We start from the raw sequence: 21,458 nt of genomic DNA, 5'->3' as shown, positions 1-21,458 counted from the left end.
GTATAAGGTGAGAGGTTGGATGAAGATAGTCAAAAGATACAAACTTACAGTTATAAGGTAAATAAGTATGATGAAATAAAAATTTGTATTTAAGGCAAGATAAGAAAAATGTAAACATAATTTTTTTCTCTGCCTGTTTGGGCCTCCTCCCTTCCCTCTAGTGTACACTGTGCATCTGTGCTATCCATTATCTAGATGATGACAGAAATACCTGCTGAACCATAAAGATCGTTTTCTTTTTCTTGCAACAGCCATGTAACTATTTAGAAGATAACATTCCTTTCTCAATCCTGTAAGGAGTCACCACTCACCTTATATGTGCAGACGTCTTTGGTGAACTTTATGTACAATGCCAACGTATCATTTCCTTTAAAGATAGTGATTGATGCAGAACAGACTGGTCAGACGACCTGGGGAGACACTGGGCTACACCTAATGGAAGTTGTTAGCTTAAATACTCATGACCTTATTAATGTTACTGGCTATATTACTTGTATTCTGCCTATTTTAGAAGATTATTGTCTCTTGCATTAGGAAATGCATGACCAACCCTCCAATAAAAATAATGAGGACTAGATGACTTGAGAAGATTAACCTAATATATAGATCTATGAGATCAATGATTGCAATAGTGTAACTCTAGACATGGGAAGAAGCAACAAGGAGGAATATTTTCCTGGACCATAACAGACTAGTAAGACATGTCTAGAGGCTTTTGGCTACTATTAACAGGACCTAGACCCATAATAGCACATTGAGTGGCCTGTCAATGAAATCCTCCCATGACCTGGGGATGAGTCATCCTAGAGCTGTGGGACAAACTGGTCATAAAATGCCTCCCAAACCTTGGTTGAAATTAAGACCAAAAGGGAGGAGATTCTAAAATAAAGAATGTTGCCCACATCCGGTTCTACAAGAATCAAGTCATTAACCACTCCAGCTGCCGACCTATAACACACTCTGAAAGGAATTCAAGGCAAAGATCAGGATGAAGCATTTTGTGCTGTGGGAAAACTGTCAGAACAGGCGTTGAGATAGATACTTTCCGGAGAAAATTTTATAAATCCAGTTTCTTGCATCTTCCCCTAGGTAGAAGAGCACTAAAACCATTAACTAAGATAATCTGTTCGTCACGAATAGCAATAACCTTTTACCAAGGTGTGTGCTTGACTGTGTGCACCCCTTCTCTAAAACCACATGTAGACTGGCCTCCCCTTTTACCTCTTCAAAACAGTCAGAGCTTTGTGAAAGACTGTCTCTCAGTTATAATCCTCAGGTTGGCTTGAATAAAATTTTCCATTTCTTTCTTAGTTTGACTATTATTTTTTTGTAGATAAGTAGTTGGGATGTAGTGTACACTGTGATGAGTTAACAATGCTGTGTGGTATATTGGAAAGTTGTTCAGAGAGTACATCGTACATCCCTAGAGTATTCATCACAAGGAAAAAAACCATTTTTTTCTTTTTCTTTTTTTGTCTTTATATGAGATGATGGATGTTACTGTGGCAATCATTTCACAACATCCGTAAGTCAAATCATTATGTTGTACACCTTAGAATTATACAGGGCTTTATGTGAATTAGATCTCAGTAAAACTGGAAAAAATGCATTCACTTGAATTAGAACTCTAAAAAAGAAGAAAGAAAATTGTTCAATTTACTACTTAAAATTATTCGTTTATATTTGACTTTTTAAATATGATAAACCTGTCAGGGCCTTCTAAATTCAGGAGAGGTGTGACATTCTTTGATAGTCCCACTGTTTCCAGTTGTGGAAATCAATTTAGATGACAGAGAGCATGTGGGAACAGTGCACAGAGCTTCATTCTTACAAATTCCAGTGACTGTTCAGCTTTCCATGTGATGATAGCAACTATATTCCTGCCATACTGATGGAAATCTCTATAGATAGGGATATTGTCAGCAGCCTACTGCTATTTTAAAACATTCAGCACTTCTAAAAACATTATCAGCAGTTGTTAGCTTACTTTTCATTGTCTTGTTCCTTTTGTAAACCCCAGTTTAGGACCAAGTGTAATTTATAATAAACCTTGGGTCTTCCTGCACAGGAAAAAAGGATTGCTATCCCAGCATTCCTGAGGGTTGTGACTAGGAAGAGATCCCTTAAGGGATATAGTTGGCATAATGAAATCTTTAAGCAAATTAAGAAAGCCATTATAAAATCTACTACTGGGAAGAAATGAGGGGTCCAGTTTTGTAAAGAACCTTCTGCTCTTTTAAAAACACACACACACACACACACACACACACACACACACACACACACACACACACACATATATATATATATATATATATATATATATATATATATATATATAATAGATGAACAAGATTATATTGTATAGCACAGGGAAATGTATACAAGATCTTGTGGTAACTCACGGTTAAAAAGAATATGACAATGAATATATGTATGTTCATGTATAAATGAAAAATTTTGCGCTACACTGGAATTTGACACAACATTGTAAACTGACTACAACTCAATAAAATAAAATAAAATAAAATAAAAAACAAGTTTAGGGAATCAATCATGGTAGCAGAATCTTGCCAGAGGAAACTTTTCTATCTCGAAATCTAATGGCACCCATCAAAGAAACCATGGAAGGTATCCACTGAAGACATTTAGACAAGAATATAAAGGAATATTTGATGTTTTAAAGACACATGTACCAATTGCTAAACTTAGAATTTTAACCTATGTAAAATATTATGTTTCACTAAGACGTATTGCTATCCCTAAAGAGTGGCCCACCTTGCTTGGTGAGGTGTTCTGGAGATTTTTCTCTGAAAACATTTCTTCATTCACTTAATCTTTGTTTGAATTATATTAAAAGTTGAAGTTGTACAAATGAAAAAAAAAATAACAGCACAATATTATGGCTATCGGCAAAAGTTAAAGGAAAACAATGGATGTTGAAGTTCAAGTCTAATGTAATTTTCTCCAACAGTAGAAACAATTCACCCTCAGAATATAAAATTACACCTCAGTCATTCCTTATTGCCCAACAATTTAAGTTTATGCTAGCTAAGAGCAACTTTGTTTCTTGTTATTTTTTCTTTTAAAATGAAAATATGTACAAATAAGATACAAGTAAATGCTTGCTATGTATATTAATTAATTTAAATGGAAATAATATCAATATATATTAGCCAATGTATTATCAACATATGACATCAAATGTAATATTAAATTTCATTTTAAGAAAAAGGGAGCTAATTCTTTATTTATTTCATGTGCGTAAACCCCTGCAAAAAAATCACATAACACACATGGAAGAAATGAAAAATATAGCAAAAAAAAAAAAAAAAAAAAACGCCTCTGCATCTACAGATATGTATCTCACATTCCAAATCTTTTATCTCTGATTTTCACAAAAGAAAGTAGCATTTGATATCTCCAAGCTTTGTAGCTCCTGACACATATATAAATATCCAATATATGCTGGAAGACTTTATCAGATATCAACAACTCGAGGACGTGGTAACAACTGCTTATGAAAAGTATTGCAGATTTCAGCTGAGGCGCTCAAGAGGATTGTATGGGCACAGGTTCATCTGTTATGTAAATGAAAATATCTCTCTATTTCTTGAGTTAATCAATGCATTAAGTGGGCGATAGACTTTATGATTCATCGACAGTGATATACTGAAATATTCTACACAGTTAGCTGACTTTATGAGGTTTAATTCTCAGTTCAGAAGCTAACAGTAATAACTTTGGCACATATACTAAATTAGCATAAATGCTCATGGTAGCAGCACTAATGTAAAAGTGACGAGTGAGGCTGAATAAGGAAAAGAGAAACCTATAGGACCTTAATGCAATATTCATACCTTCCAAAGGCAAACACTAATTTACTACTTAATCTATATATCAGGCCATGAATAGTAAAGAATCTACATAATGCGTCAATTCTGTTTCAAAATACTTTACTTATAGGGAGAAAAGACCACATTAATAAGATGGAAATGCTGGTTTATTAGAGCCAGTAATGGTACTGAGCCTTTCATAACTTTGCCCAGGGCACTACTCTGACTGCCAGTAACAAAAAAATTAGCAATTGAATTTCTCTGAACAGCTGTCATTTACTATAATACTTAACCAAAATATTGCCTTCATTTGACTGCAGCAAAGAACTTTCCATAACAATCTGTGAAAACTTGGAAATGGCCATTTTATTTGCAAAGAAAAAGAATAGGCTTTTTAAAGTTTCTCAATTATTAGTTCCTTGGGAGGTTAACTGCAAAGACGACACAGATATTTCTGGATTACTTTCTGTTAAAAATCAAGAAGACTTAGATATTTGTAAAGATCACATCACTTACTCTGGGTATATTCTAGAGAATCCCGGTCACCTACTCTGTACCTTTGTGTCCAAGAAACTTGAGGCACAATTTATGAATTACTCTAGAGCAAGTAAAGTCAGTGACCTCAGAGGTAATCTTTTGATTCTCCGTGAATCAGATGCTGAATGAACACAGAATTTGAGTATGGGACTTTGTCAAGTCCACCTGATTAAGTCATAATAAAGAAATAAGTATAAGAGGAAAGGGTTACATGGTACATATAGGGCTGTATAGTAAGGATAAAGTGTGGAATGAAACTGGCTGGTGCAAAGGGTGAACAGGAGTCTTTAGTGAAAAATACAAGCTGTACCAGGTTGCTTATGAGTTGAAGATTTTTGATGAAAAGTAATAGACTGCTAATTATTGCTAATATCAACATTTATTATGAACTTGCTATTTACCAGCTATTATCCTCAGCATTATATATACAAAATATATAACTCTATGATGTGAATATTATTTGTATCCCTGCTTTACAGATGAAGAAACTGAAGCAACAGATGTTCATCACTTACCCAAAGTTAATAGCACCACATGATGGAATGGAGGCTCAAGGTGGTTGATCATATGGCAAATAAGTGTTAGAGCTGGAACTGAACCCAGACCTGACTATGCTCTACGAGTTATTTTTCATTGCTTCTGTGTACACTCTTAAAAGTACAGAGTGGGTAATATTGCAACTTTCTGATATAAAGCACATTAAGTATATACTTTAAATCATAGGACTTCAAGAGATTTCAGCTTTGCCAACAACCTGTTTTCCTATGGACCACTTCCTTCCATTTGTAGGGGTATTTTTTAACGTTTTGTTGAGATATTTATATACTATAAAGTTCATTTGTTTAAAGTGTACAAAGGCTTTCAGAGTACATACAGAATTTTGTGACCATCATCTCAAACTGATTTTAGGACATTTTCCTTACCCCAAAAATAAACCTCATACCCATTAATAGTCACTTCTCATGTCCTTCCCAAGTCCTAAGCAGCAGCCACTAATCTTTCTGTCTCCATATATCTCACTATTCTGGACATTTCATATCCTTCCCTTGACCTTGGGATTTTAAAAAACCCATTCTTCTTCAAAGAGTTCCTCTTACTCTTCATATTTTACTTTAGTATATCTTACAGCCTCTTGAAGAAGTGGAGGCAGTAGAAAAGCAATTTTCCGAAAGGTTGTGTACTTTCATTGTCAAATAGATGTAAAAATGGAATTAGAGAAACAGCAAGATAATGTTGTGGAAAAAGCCATATTGTCACGCAAGTGACATCTGTTGCCTATTATCAGGAGTAGAAGTCTGAGCACGTCTGCCAACTGCACCCTGATATCAGAGTCACCAAGGAAAACAACACAGTCAAGCGCTGGGTGGAACAATGCTTGACTCACATAGAGAAGAGGCAGAAGAAGATAAGCTTCAGTAGGGAACGAAGGCCCCCAAGACCAGTGAGTCCCTCAAAGATATTCCCACACAAGGTGATAAGTCCAGCACAAGCTGTGACAACTATTTATCTGTTAGTAAGGAAGTGTTCCAGATCCAAGAACCATTCTTACAAGGCCAAGTTGGGGGGTGGGGGGGAGGGTCGAAAACTGCACATGAGACTTATTTGCCCAACACATATTCATAAAACTTAGGTCAAGCCCGTATCCTTTCACTTAGTAATTTTTTTCAGGTACTAAACATTTGTTGAAATGTACCAAGCACAAAGGGTGTGTATGCGTGTGTGTGTGTGTGTGTGTGTGTGTGTGTGTGTGTGTGTGTGTGAATGCAAATGTGAATCAAAATATCTCTTTTTTCAAAGTGTTTTTAATCGAGTAAACAGAATCAATATTAAATAAATTCAGTAAAAGATAGCGCAGAGTTAGAAATCTGCATGCAGTGTTTTGAAAGGACAAAGAAGCAGCATTAACTTTAACAATTGAAGGTGGGGAGAATGTTAAATAAAAGACAGATTATTCTGAGAAATGATGATTCCTTGTATAATCTCCAGGATGTTACTTTACTTCTGAAAAATCTGGACTTAATTTCTTTTGAAGGTGAGATGCTTAGAAAAATGATCTTTAAAGTCCCTTTCAGTACTATAATTCTGAGTGAGAGGAAGAATATTATCTACACCCTTCATTCCCAACAACAGCAACAAGAAAACCAAAATAGAAACCAACCAACAAAAATTACCTATTTAGAGTGTGTTTGAGTGTAAGGGATTTGAGACAAAATATTTTAATTAATTAGGACGTCTTCAGGTTACTTCTAGCATGCATTCATTCATTCAACAATATTAAGGACTTAATATTACCAAATACTATCCTAAGTGCTGGTGTTACATCAGTGAACAAATTGACAAAAAAAAAAAAAAAAAAAAACTAGATAATTTCCCTATCTTGATGTTTTTGACTTCTTGTAGCTTTCAATACATTAGGGTATATTTCATATATTAGAGGCTTCAGTTTTCTAGTGATCCAGTTTTCTCATGCTTGGAAAAATTGTGACCATACTTGTATTTGCTTCAGAAAAATATGACACTAAATTAAACATCAATAACACTTGCTTGAGAATTTATAATAACAGCCTTCTATTTCATCAACTGCTCTGTCGACTTCAGATGAACAAATGTGTAAGAATTATTTCTACACTCAGCTTGATTTTATTTAGCTACTATTTGTGTTCTAGATATTAGTCTACAAATCTAAAAGTTAGAAAGATTTCGAGAAGTGTTCTATCAAAGAGTTATTTAGGTGGTGATAAACATGGTTTCATGGAAATTCCTAAATAAGTATTATAGCCTATAACCAAACATGTAGTTAATGAGTCTGTCTTATTTAGGAAAGCACCACATTAGGCAGTGTGGCTTAGTGGTTAAAGGTATCAGCTTTGGAGTCAGATGGGCAAGGGTTTATTTCCATCATGGCCCCTTAATAGCATTTTGACTGCCTTTGGGCAAATACATTCTCTTGCTTGAACAATTATTTGACAGGGTTGTTTTGAAGATTAAATGACAAAGTATCTAAAACAGTATAGAAATTGGCACATATTAAAACCATATTAAAATAGAATGGGAACTAATACTACTATAAGCCCATAAGGGTATAACTGTGACATTTAAAGGAAAAACTATGATAGTTTTTCCTACACAAACCTCATGAGATATTCAGTGCCAAATTGACCTATGGTCAAATACATTTGGGAAACTTTATACTGTATAAGATTCACAGAGCACATTAGTATATTATAGCTTCTACAATCCTATGGTAAAGAATCAAGTTTAATATTTTTAATAGAGCATGTCCTAAACTTATATGAACAAGACTGTGGAAAAATACACTCTGGATAACACTAGGCACAGTATAAGATTTTGATGAATTTGCTATAAAATAAAATATGTAAGAGAGTTTACAATATGGCCTAACAAAGTAGTTTTTACTATCACATAAAAGAGAGGGTAATAAGAAAATGATTTTTGTATATTCAAGCTTTCATGTTAATATCGTGATCATTACACTAGTTTCCAGTATAACCTAGTGCCAGGTATGTAAAAAGACGTATGATGCTAATTTTATTTTCCTAAGTCATCCTCTTTTGTTTCACTTCCAGTACATTAGTGTGAAAATTGAGTAAGAGGGAAGAGCTGTTACAGTTTTTATAGATGTGTATTAAAACTTCATGGGAGATCATTTTTGCTTTTGATTCTAAACTTTTTATTTTGAAATCATTTTAGATTTATATGTGAATTACAAGGAAAATGCAGAGTTCCTATATACCCTTCATCCAGCTTCCCCCAATGTTAATACCTTACAGTCCCATGGTACATTTTTCAAATCTAAGAAACTGACATTGTTACATTATTATTATTAACTAAACTCCAGACTTTATTTAGAGTCACCAGTATTTTTACTAATTTTTATTTTCATTTCTACGATTCAATCCAAGGTGCTACATTACATTTAGTCATTATTGCTCCTTGTTCTCCTTTTATCTTTGACAGTTCCTCAGTCTTAACTTGTTTTTCATGATCTTGACACATTTGAAGATCACTGGTTAGTTATTTTGTAAAGCATTCCTCAATTTGGGTTGGTCTGATTTTGTTTCATATTAGACTGATGTTATAGATCTTCAGAAAGAACACCACAGAGATAAAGTACTTTTATCATCACATCATAGGAGGTATTACATGGTATTAGCAAGACATTACTGTTGATGTTGACTTTGATCACTTGGTTAAGGTGGTATCTGCCAAGCTACTACTTTGTTAATAAGCAATTTTTTTTCATCCCATACTTTACTGTTTAGAATTGAATCACTAAGTAAAGCCCATACACAAGAAGAGGGGAATTAAACTGCATTCTTGAAAAAAAGAATATCAAAGAATTTGTGGACTTAATGTTAAAATCCACCACCATCATTATTAAAAATTCAGGGGAAAATATTTTCAAAGTTATGCAGATATCTTGTTTCTCCTTAAATTTCACCCACTAATTTTAGTATCCATCAGTGGATCTTTCCTGCAGCAATAATTACTCAGGTATTCTAATTTTTATTTTCTATATTCTTCATTTTTCCACATTTATTTGTTAGTATTTTTTGGTGAAGTTTTGTCCCTTCTACCACAATTATTTACTGATTCAGTTATTTATTTTTATTACCATGGACTCATGGATATATATTTGATTCTTTGATTTACAATCCAATACTAAGAATTTATTTTGCTGCTCAAAACTCTCCAGCTTTGGCCATTGGAAACTCTTTCAAGTTGGCTCCTTTTGTCCTTTTGACAAGCCCAAGGCATTTTTCACTTTCTGGTATTATAAGATTATCATCTTATATTTTATTTACCTAGCCATTTGTCCAAGGCTGATCATTTTAGAACTCATTTTTGATTGTTACACCAAGAGTCAGCAATCATTTTCTATAAATGGCCAGATAATAAATATTTTAGGCTTTGTGAACCATACAATCTCTGTCACAGCTACTCAACTCTAACATTGTAGTACAAAACTGTGCTGTGTTACAATAATACTTTATTTAGAAAAACTCATGGTAGACCAGTTTTGGCCCCGGGCCACAGTTTGCCTATTCTTCATTTAGACAACAGAAAATCTAAAGTCAAAGTGGAAAAGACAATGATCCAAGAGACATGCTGAAAATCATGTAAGTTTCATTTTAAACCAGTTTTTACTCTTGAAACCAAGAGGACCTATCTGTTTTAAAAATTTTATCTAGAGAGTAATGTCAACAAGATGGTGGATCAGGAGGTCCCTAGCTTGCATTCCCCCATGGAAGCAATGATCTGCCAACCATCTATCAACAAAAGTGCCTTTGTGGGAGTTTTCAGATCTAGGCAAGAGATTGCAAATTCCTGGTAAAGTCAAGGCTGAGAAGAGCCACTTTGAGAAGACAGTCCTGCACTTATGTGGCAAGCTTGCCAAACATGGTCCCAGCTGCAGACTGAAAGCAACCCCATCACATTAAGAACCAGGCTGCAGCCCTCCTTAGCTACAGTCCTACCATCAATTCCATCCACCAAGGGCCCTGGGAGAAGCCACATCCATCTGTGCATTCTGTAACAGGCCTGCCAACCACAGACCTGATGGTAGATTTTGGAAGCAGCCCTGTGAACCAGCTCCAGCCCCACTGTACTGCAGTCCAGAATCAGTCTTGCCCATTCAGAGACCCACCTAAGGACTTGATGCAAGCCCATTCAGAGAGCCAGTGGAAGCCACACACATCTGAGCCCCTAGTAACAGGTCCATCACCTGTGGACTCAACTGTGAACTCAGAAATGTCCCCAGATATAGCTGTAGCACTGTTAGACTGTGGTCCCAGAAGCAGTCTTGTCTACTGGGGACCTGTTATCCACCTGCAGCCTGGGTAACAGACCTGCAAATCATGTATCCAATTGCAGACCTGGAAGCAGATATGTGACCTGGCCTTATCCACATTTCATGGCAGTTCTTAAAGGAATCCTATGTGCCCAGGGACTTGGCAGCAGAAGGTCTTTACTGCCAAAACTAGTCTGTAAAGGTATGAAAAGGAGTTTGCTACTTCAAATGCACAGACATCAATTTAAGTCTGCACAGATCACAAAGAATAGGCATGGCACCACAAAAAGAAACTAATAAAACTCTAGTAATTGACTCCAAAGAAATAAAGATCTAAGAACTGCTTGACAAATAATTCAAAATAATTGTTTTAAGGGAGCTCAGTCAGCTACATGAAGGCACAGTTAGACAACTCAATGAAATAAGGAAAACAAAGCATGAACAAAATATGAAGTTCTAAAAAAGAGTTAGAAATCATAATAAAGAACCAAACAGAAATTCTTTTGCTGATGAATACAATGAATTAAATAAAAAATGCAATAGAAAATTTCACTAGCAGACTCAATCAAGCAGAAGAAAGAATTTGGGAACTTGAAGAGGGATCATTTGAAGTTACCCAGTCAGAGGAGAAAAAAGAAAAAGAATGATAAAAGATATGGGATATTAGGAAGATGATCGATATACACATTATGGGACTCTCAGAAGGAGGAGAGAAAAGGACTGAAAGCTTATTTAAAGAAATAGTGGCTAAAAACTTCCCAAATATTGGGAAGGATATAGACATCCAGATTCATGAAGGTCAAAAGTCCCCAGATAGGATCAACCCAAAGAAGACTATGAGATAAATCATAATCAAATCATCAAAAGTTAAAGACAAAGAATGTTGAAAGCAGTAAGACAAAAGTGACTTGTCACATACAAGGGAGCCTCCATAAAACTATCAGTGAATTTCTCAGCAGAAATCTTGAAGACCAACAGAGAACAGGGTGATATATTCAAAGTGCTGAAAGAAAAGAACCTGCCAAGCAAGAATTCTATACCCAGCAAAGCTGTTCTTCAGAAATGAAGGAGAAATACTTCCCCAAAGAAGCAAAATCTGAGGGAGTTCATCACATTTAGACCTGCCTTGCAAGAAATGCTAGAGAGAGTTTTTTCAAGTTAAATGTAAGGGTGCTAATTAGTAACATGGAAGCATATGAAAGTATAAAACTCACTAAAGATAAGTATATAGTCAAATTCAGAATATTCTGATACTGTAATGGTCATGCGTAAATCACCTTTAACTCAAGTATAAAAGTCAAAAGACAAAAGTATTAATAATAAGCACACATATAATAATTTGTTAATGTACACATAGCATAAAAAGATCTAAAATATGATATCAATAACATAAAATGTTGGAGAAGTAAAATTGTAAACTTTTTGTATGCAAATTTCAGTTGTTATCATATTAAAATACACCATTATAACTATAAGATGTTTTATGTAAGCCTCATGGTAACCACAAGGGAAAACATCCCTCAAGCAGATAGAGAGAAAGGAATCACATAATACCACTACAAAAAAATCATTACATCACAAAGGAAGACAGCAATAAAGGAAGATAGAAACAAAAGGGTGACAGAACAGTCAGAAAACTGTTAACAAAATACAAGAGTAAGTCTTTACCTATCAGTAATTACTTTAAGCATAAATGGGTCAATTTAGTAGGAGGATCTAACAACTAGAAATATATAAACCCAACATCAAAGCACCTAAATAAATAATGTAAACATTGACAAATTTGAAGGAAGAATTAGCAATATAATAATAATAGTAGACTTCAATACCTCATTCTCTATAATGATAGATAGAATCTCCAGAAAGAAAAATCAATAAGGAAACAATAGCACTGAACAATACTATAGAGTAAATGGGCCTAACAGACACGTATACAGTACTTTCCACCCAACAGCAGAAGTATATAAATTCTTCTCAAGTTCACAGGAAACATTCCTCAGGATAGATCATGTGTTAGGTTGAAAAACAAGTCCTAACAAATTAAAGGATCTTGACATCATTACAAGTGTCTTCTTGGATCACAATGTAATGAAGCTAGAAATCAGTAACAGTAGAAATGGGAAAATTCACAAATACATGTAAACTAAACAATACAATCTTGAGCAACCAAAGCCACTGGGTCAGAGAGAAAACCAAAAGGGAATTTTGAAAATCTCTCAAGACAAATGAAAATGAAAATGCAACATGCCAAAGAAGACCTAAATTAGACAAGATATAAGAATCTTCTTTATGAAAAGAGTAATAGAATTATAAATCTGGAGAGGATCAGAAGGCATAAAGCTCATGAGGTCCAATTCTTCATTGAATGAATTCCTCACAGCATCTCTGAAATGGAAGAAAGAAGTGAGCACTTATTGAGCCCTATGTGGGTGCAATATTCCTTTTAAAATGTGTCACCCAGTGTCATTAGTTATTTCTCAAGGTTTTGTGACATGCCCAGATTTAATAACAGTGTGTTACATGTCTTCATTTAAGCTAATGATACACAGATTTTTTAAGACTGATAACCTAGTTCTAGAGATATACCTTCTAGTCTGGAATGGATCTGTTCGTCTTTGGGTTATAGTTATTTTACCAGCAATGGCTAAATGTCAAGCTGTTACTGAGTCATGGTAAAGTACATAGGTGCTAAAGTCAGAATTTCAGTGTTCAGGTCTTGGCTATATCACTTACCGCCTATATGAACATGTGGAAGTAATTGGTCCTTTTTGTACCTCAGTTTCCTCATCTGTAAAACTGCAACAAGAGTAATAATACTTGTCTCATAGATATGTGGGAATTAAATGAAGCAATGAAATAAATGCATAACAAATATCGTGGCAAGTAGTAGAGCACCCAATACATGTTAGCTGTTGTTATTTATAATGAGGCCACACTTATCAGTCTTGCCTGTAAAGAGTTCATGATTATCATCGTCAGATGCCTTGTAGATATCTTGATTAATTACATATATCAGTTATAAGGATTTTTGAGTCCAGGGAACGAACATGAACTCTGATTTTCTTGAACAAATAGAGAATTTACTGGTGGGAAATGAGGTGGGTCACAGGTATAAAGAAAAAAACTAACTGGTCTCAGAAAGACTGGAATCAGGAATTCAGGAATTCAGTTTGTAGATGAATAGCTCCTATTTCCCCATTTTATGGCTTCACCATTTTGGACTCAAATTCAAAAAGACAAAGAGAATACCATGAGCTTGGTTAGGGTTGCTTGTCCATCCCTGGGCCAGATAGAATGAAGCACACTGGGGATTTCACCTAGCCTGCATGCCATAAGGAAGGTGCAGTTTTCAAAGGAAAGGGAAAAGAATTCCGGGCAGACAAAACAATAGATGCTGAGTACCCTGTGTCTATAACATTTTTTTCACTTGATAGTCACTTTGAAAAATAGAAATGTTTTGAATTTGACATGACAATAAGTCTTATTTGATATGATAAGAGTTAAAAGGAAAATCCCTGTTTGCCGATATTAGTGTACAAAGTTGAGCAGTGAGGAAGCTTGGAGGAATTCACGTTCAAGGTACTCCTGATTAAACGTTACCTACATTTATTTATTCAGCCACAGGTTATGTATCATTTAAACGCTGTGAAACATACTTGACATATATATCTTTTTAATAATAATGGTTTGTAGAATTTTACCTCTCAAAGCATACGTAATAGTTCTGCCTCTCTGAAGCATGAAATTATGATGTTATTTTAGCGTTCTTTTTCTTTTGTATTCTTAACACTCTATCTTAGACTTTATCATTTACCTAGCCTTGGATCACTTCACAATCCATTTCCCATGTCAGATCTGAGAATCTTGAGAACCTGGAGAATAGGGTTAAATAGTATAAAATGAAGATCTGTGGAAAGTAGTGGATTAGAACGGATTTGTTATTGCACAGAGAGAAGTTTTATGGTTTACAGGACATAAGATATTATTTAAATTTATAGTCTAATTTCTTTTAAAATACACACACACAAAAGATAGAGAAGGAGAGGGTAAGTATGGAGTGCTTTCTGGGAATTAGATTCAGTGCTAAGAGCTTGGGGGTTGTCATTCAAGAATAATATTTAAAGAACAGATATTTTGTTTTTGTTTAATAGTCTAAGGTAGACACTTATTATGTAGGTCTTTGAAAAAAATTATCATTTTGCATTTGCAGGAGTTACACTAAATCGCTATTCCATAAGGAGATTTTGATTAGAACCAAATTCCTTTCAATTTAGCTGCATTGCATTTGTACATGGAGTCTAATGAAAAGCGTATAACCTTTGGTGCCTGTCAGACCTAGAATTCAGCTTTCCTGTTAGATTGTGAGTTACTTAGCCTCTAACCTGCACACATGCACCGTGGAAATAGCAATTCCTCCATCATAGGGTTATTGTGAGTATTGAAGCCGATACTGTATGTGAAGTTCCAAACACTGGATTTGACACATGCAAGGAAATCACTACATTTATTTCCCTAAGGAAAGTAGATACTGGATATTGAATAGTTAATAGATAAATGAATCTTCAGACAACAGTTGATAAATTCTTTCAATCTTAATTGTCCAATCTTTGTAGAATTAAGTTTGCATTATCCTAAGAAAAGTAGCAAAGTCATTTGAAAATAGCCAAAAAAACTGCTTTAAACACAACTCTGAATCTACTTTCTTGAAAGTGAAAAGGTTTTCTATTTAGCTCATGTAGGGTAGAGTGATACTTCTGTCCATTTTTGGTTTAGGTTTTTTTTCTTATTAAGTCATATGAGCTGCTTATATATTCTGGAGATCAAGCCTCTGTCAGTTTCATCATTTGCAAAAATTTTCTCCCATTCTTTAGGTTGTTGTTTTGTTTTACTTATGGTTTCCTTTGCTGTGCAGAAGCTTGTAAGTTTAAAGCATATCGATTCTTCCTTACCTTTGCCATATACATTCACAGACCCTTTCCTCTACATATTGATTCCTGCATTTTCTGTTTGTGTCTTTAAACATATTTAATATTTTCTCTTCAAATATTTCTATTAGAAGTTCTCAAAATTCTGTATAAATGCCCCATAATTTAATAGTAAGCTAATCTTTTAAAATGACTCTAGCCTGCATGTTTTGAACAAGAATTAGAATGACACTGTTGTGTTTCCAGATGCAGAAGGCTTACAGGTGTTTTTTTAAATAGCAGGAAGAAAATGTTGATTAGGTTTCGAGTATATGCCAGCTACAGAAATTAACTAGATTTAATTTGTTTCTTTCACAAATCTCATAATGTTCAGAAACCAATTAATGTTTTAATTTTCACCACTTTACCACATAAGAAAAATTTCCATTATGTTCCAAGTCACCTGAAAAAAATGAAAGAATTTGAAAATCATGGAAATACTTAATACAAACCTATTGGATTATTGTGACAGAATAAATTCATGTTCAGAGCTAACGGTAGTATTCAAGCTTGGGCTTACCACAACGATGCAAGCATTCTTTTTACTGTTGTTTTTTTTTAAATTATGCTCTGTGTATGTGTGCACCTGCATACGTGTGTTTCCAGGGATTTAGTTCTGTTATCCAGAAATAGAGAGAAATCATTGAAAACAGTATATTGTAACACTGTTAAATGCCAGCACATTTGAGTATTTCCAACTTATTAATGAATTACATGTATATAAGGCCTCTTTGTTGACTTTTTAAAAAGGAATAAATTTGAAAAAGTAGACCCTTCAGAGTGTTTCCTCAACTGCATACAAAACTAAGGAAAGGAAGCAAAGAATAAAATAGAAAGAAATGTGCCTGACGTTCAGTATCTCGGTGATAAAATAAAATTTGATTTTATACAATTTCTTTTGTCAAGTTTTTTAAAAAACTAACTTCTGAAACAATCACAAATTTATGGAAAACAAGTTACAAGTACACTTCAGACATTCTTTTTTTCCTGAACTACTTGATAGTAGATTACTAACATGATATCCATCAACCCCTAAAACTAGTTTAATGTACATTTCCTACAAACGAGGACTTCATTCCACATAACACAGAACAAGTATCAAAATCTTATATTCTCCTTGACCAGCCCCAGAATTAGTCATTTCTCCAAGCAGCTCTGGTTCTTTTTAGCACAAAATAGTGTTTATAATCAGGATCTGAGCACTACATGTGTTCATTGATTTTGGGATCAATACCTTTCTGTGTGTAACTAATCTCTTGACTATGCCCCTATCCTACCTCCCCTGTGCAGCCCTCCTGTATAGATGCCCTTCTCACCTTGCTTGGACCCTAAACCCAAACCAGGCTGCTCCCTGTATGGAAGTCTCCCTCACCTTACCTAAGCTGTGATACCCGGTGCCAGGCCACCTCCCTGCATATGTCCTTCTCAGCTACGAAGATGGAGCCCTCGTGAATGGGATTAGTGCCCTTGTAAGAGTCATGAAGGAGCTTGCTTCCTCTTTCTGCAGTCTCATGTGAGGCTACAACAAGAAGTTGGCAGTCTGCACTGGGAAGAGTATCCTCACCAGAATTCGACCATGCTGGCACTCTGAACTTGGACTTGCAGCCTCCAGAACTGTGAGAAACAAATTTCTGCTGTTTATAAGCCACTCAGTGTATGGTCCTTTGTTATAGCAGCCCAAACTAAGATAGATGCCCTTCTCATTTCATTTGGATATGACTTTAAACATATTTAATATGCATGGCTTTTATGGAGATGCTCTTCTTTTACAACTCTGATCCCCTAATTTGAGCCACTGTTGCTTCCATATCCTCCAGCATCATTACCTACCTTGCTCTGGCTCACAGAATGGCTTTAGGACTGGTTTTTCTAGAAAGAGAGAAGATGGAAGGGGATAAAGATAAATAAGAGTAAGAACCAGTACTTAACTTATAAGTTGACTTGGGAAAATGACTTTTAAATTTGTGTCTTTATCTGCAAGGTGGTACTGCATAAAAACATACAAAAGAATATACAGTGAAAACTCTTCCTTCTCACACTCAGAAGGCAATCATTGTCACCAGCTTTTTGTGTGGGTACCCTTCCAGATATAATCTGTGCACTTACAAACAAATACATGTGTATGTATGTGTATACATATCACAATGCATTCAACTGATATTCAGTTTACAGAAATTTGTTTCCATTTTTTTCTATTAAAAAAGACATTACAATGAATATTCTTTCCTGTACATGAATCATTTTGCACATGGGCATGACTATGAAATAGAGCATCTGACTCATCCTTGCTAACACAGTATGTTACCAAAGTTTTTGACATTTGACAATTTTATAGTTGAAATCTAATAGTTCATTGTAGTTGATATTTTATGTCTCATACGAGTGACATTGAACATTTATTTTTTTGTTTTTATGTGTACTGTTCGTTAATCTGATTTGTCAATTTTTATCATGAGTTTTTTTGATTTTTGAATTGAAAGAGAATTTTATATTGAGGAAGTTAGCCTTTGCCACTTGTTATTTGAGTTGCAGTATTTTTCCCTGTCTGTTTTTTTCAAACTTTATTTTTAAATTTTTCTGCCATAGAAAATGTCTCATTAAAAAAAAAAAAAAAGAATTGTATATACAGCTTTGCCAAAGTAGCAACAATTGTGTTGTGTCATCCAGAAATCCATGAAGACCTACTAAACATGTTTGAAATTTCCTATTACAATCAAATAAAACATAGCAAAGTAAGTCTGACATTTACTTAATGATGCACCTAATTGTTATTATGCTTCATGGTAATTAGGCCTTAATCATATGGTTCACATAAAGGAACTTTTGTATTACTTTTTGCAAAGCTAGAAAAATTAAGTGTAAGCTAATATTTTCTTGTAATGGAATTAGTTTTCCCCTTCTGTAAGAAGCATCATTGAGGACTTTTATCATTGCATATATTTTCTAATTGACTTGAATCCTATTGTTACTTTCTTCTAAGTCTACCATATATCTTGAAGGACCCCAGAAAATCTATTTTTCTGTCTCATCAATTAAACAAAAAAGCTGTACCAGGGGCTATAGAGCTTGAAAAAGCATGATCTCTACACACTGTATCATGAATTATTTGCTGAGAAAGAGAAAATGATCACTGCGGATCAAGAAGAAGGGTGAACAAAAAAAAATTTTTATTGAAGTATAGTCAGTTACAATGTGTCAATTTCTGTGTACAACACAATATTTCAATCATGCATATATATACATATATTCATTTTCATTAAAGGTTACTTCAAGATACTGAATATAGTTCCCTGTGCTATACAGAAAAATGAACAAAACATTTGGAAAAAAATTAGAGGGCTGAGATGTCCTGATTTCAAGATTTAGCATACAACTTCAATATTGAAGCCAAAGTGGTATTCAAAAAAAGATAAACTGATCAATGGAATGCATAAGGGATTTCTGAAATAGCCTGACACATATATGGTCAGTTGATTTTTTTCTTTTCTTATGAATATTTATTTTTTCCATTTTTTAAAGTGAAGTATAGTCAGTTTATAATGTGTCAATTTCTGTGTACAGCATAATGCTTCAGTCATACATATACATACATATATTCCTTTTCATATTCTTTTTCATTATAGGTTACTACGTGATATTGAATATAGTTCCCTCTGCTATACAGTAGAAACTTGTTGTTTATATGTTTTACATATAGTAGTTAGTATCTGCAAATCTCAAACTCCCAATTTTTCCCTTCCCACCGCCTTCCCCCTTGGTAACCATAAATTTGTTTCCTATGTCTGTGAGTCTGTTTCTGTTTTGTAAAGAAGTTCTTTTGTGTCTTTTTTTTTTTAAGATTCCACATATGAGCAATCTCATATGGTATTTTTCTTTCCCTTTCTGGCTTACTTCACTTAGAATGACAATCTCCAGGTCCATCCATGTCCCTGCAAATGGCATTATTTGGTCAGTTGAGTTTTAACAAAACTGCAAAGATAATTCAAAGGGGAAAATAGAGAAAAAATAGTCTTTTCAAAAAATGGTGCTGGAACAATTGGGCAGGCATATGCCACGAAAAAGAAGTAGAAAGGGAAAAAGAAGAAGAGAAGGAAGAGCTGGAGCAGGAGGAAAAAGAGGAGGAAGGGAAGGAGAAGGAGAAAAAGAAACTTAACTCATAAGTTTCTCACACCACATACAAAATGTATCATAGCCCAAAATGGAAAACCTTAACCTATAAAACATAAAATATAAAACTTAAAATAAGATATTTGTTACTTTAGCCTTGGGTTAGGTAAATTTGTATTTAGACATGACACAGAAAGCATGACCCAGAAAAGAAATAAATTATGAATAAGACATCATCAAAATTAAAGATTACCATTCCAAACTCCACTCTTGCTGCTTTATCACCTAGTTCAAGGTTCAGGTAAACCTGATTATATACTTCCCACTTCTGTGCCTTTGTTCATATTGTTCTCTGTGTTTAAAATCCTATTATGCTTTGCCAAAATTTGGCCCATTCTTCACAGCATCACTTTGTCTTTCCAGAGCTCCGAGAACCCCAGTAATAATCTTACCACATTTGTGCTTCTATGCCATATGAATGTATATATGTAAACGTGTATGTGTGTTAGATGACATACCCATTTTATTGATTTTATTGGATTAAAAATACTTTGAAGGCAAATTATACATCTTCATCTTTTGTTATGCTTAAGCCCAACCAAAGGCCTTATACATATTAGATACATTAAAAATGTTAAAATGGATTCCATTACATGGGTGTAAGCACAGATTTGCTTTAGTTCATAAACTGTATTTGTTTGTGTCAAATAGAAGCTATGGGAAAACTTTCTGTTCTTCATCATCGGACATGAGAAATCCATAATAGAAATTATGCATGGAACATCAGTTGTCATTAGGTAACAAATACGAATGCAGTCTGCTCCTTCATCTGCCATTCTATCTGGACTCTGGGGGCTTCCTTCCTGTTGCTCCCCATGGTGGGTTAGCTAATTCAAAAAAGGCCTGTATTACTCCTATGCCTAATCAGGAGAGGAAAAGGTGAGAGCAAGTAGGGTTAAGGAAAACAATAATATGCTTCCTTAATGGTGTTCTAAAGAGGGAACCTTGAAAAGCTGAAGGTGCAACATGAAAACCTCAGCAATTCTTGGTTCTCATTTTTAGGACATCAGTTGCCTGCATCTTCTTTACAGCTTTCTCCCTGGCAAAATATTAAGTGTATTGGATAACCCTGCTCCAGTAGTAATTAGATTGCATTTGTAATTTCATCTTAATTAGATGTTTTTAACTAAGCGGATAAGAGTTGCTTTATTCAGTTGGACACTTTAGTTATTGTTACATCAGAATTTTGTAGTGAAGGATGTCTTTGTGTATTGAGGGCCTTTGGATGAGTATAGAAAGAAAGCAGCGGCCTGGAAATAGTGTTAATAATGTTACAAAAAACAAAAGCAAAAAAATAAATACATTCAGAATTCAAATTATTTTTCCAATTCATATATACCAAGTATGTTTTATTTCATATATGTATATACACAGAACACACAGCTGTGCTCTCACTATGGATATATACAGTACTGATAGATACAGATATAGATTGCATGGAAAATGGTCTAGATAAGGTTTAATTATATTCTCCATTTTTACTTATTCATCTTTCATTAATTAAATGAAATGGGACAAAATGTTTTCTTGAGTTATGGTAGTGCTGATATATTACTTATGACTCTACAAATTTAGTAAGAAATGTTATATTTAATTCCTTACAATTTGGGTGTGTAATTAGAATTAATGTAATTTCCCACAAGCTAATGTCTGTTATTTTATAGAAATAAATTTGGAATATACATATTCTAAAGCGACTATTTAGAAATATTGAAAAGAGCACGATATTCAGCATATACAAACTCATTTTTAATCCTAAGTATGTTTTGCACTCAACTAAAATTCTTTTTATAAGTTATCTGACAGAGCAGTTTATAAATTTCAAGTAGAATCTGAACCAACTAAAATCAGTACTTTGCAATATAGTATTAAAAATAGCAAAACTAGAAAATAAAAAGGGATTCAGTTTGATTTGTCAATACCAAATAGAAGAATATCTCTTCCCTTTGAAATCAAGTGTAGTGAGATCCCAGAGTAAGTGTTTTGTATCTTTTCTTTTGCACACTATTTTCTAAAATACTTGAGATTTTTCATAGCATCTGAGCCTATTTTAGATATCACCATCTTTTATTGTATCTGTAGAGTGTTTCAGCTAAAACAGATGCAGATAATGCTTAGATTTCTTTCCAGAATGTGTTCTTA

This window comes from Camelus bactrianus, chromosome X (assembly GCF_048773025.1).
Source record: "Camelus bactrianus isolate YW-2024 breed Bactrian camel chromosome X, ASM4877302v1, whole genome shotgun sequence".
Taxonomy (NCBI): Eukaryota; Metazoa; Chordata; class Mammalia; order Artiodactyla; family Camelidae; genus Camelus; species Camelus bactrianus.
This window is presented reverse-complemented; position numbering follows the sequence as displayed.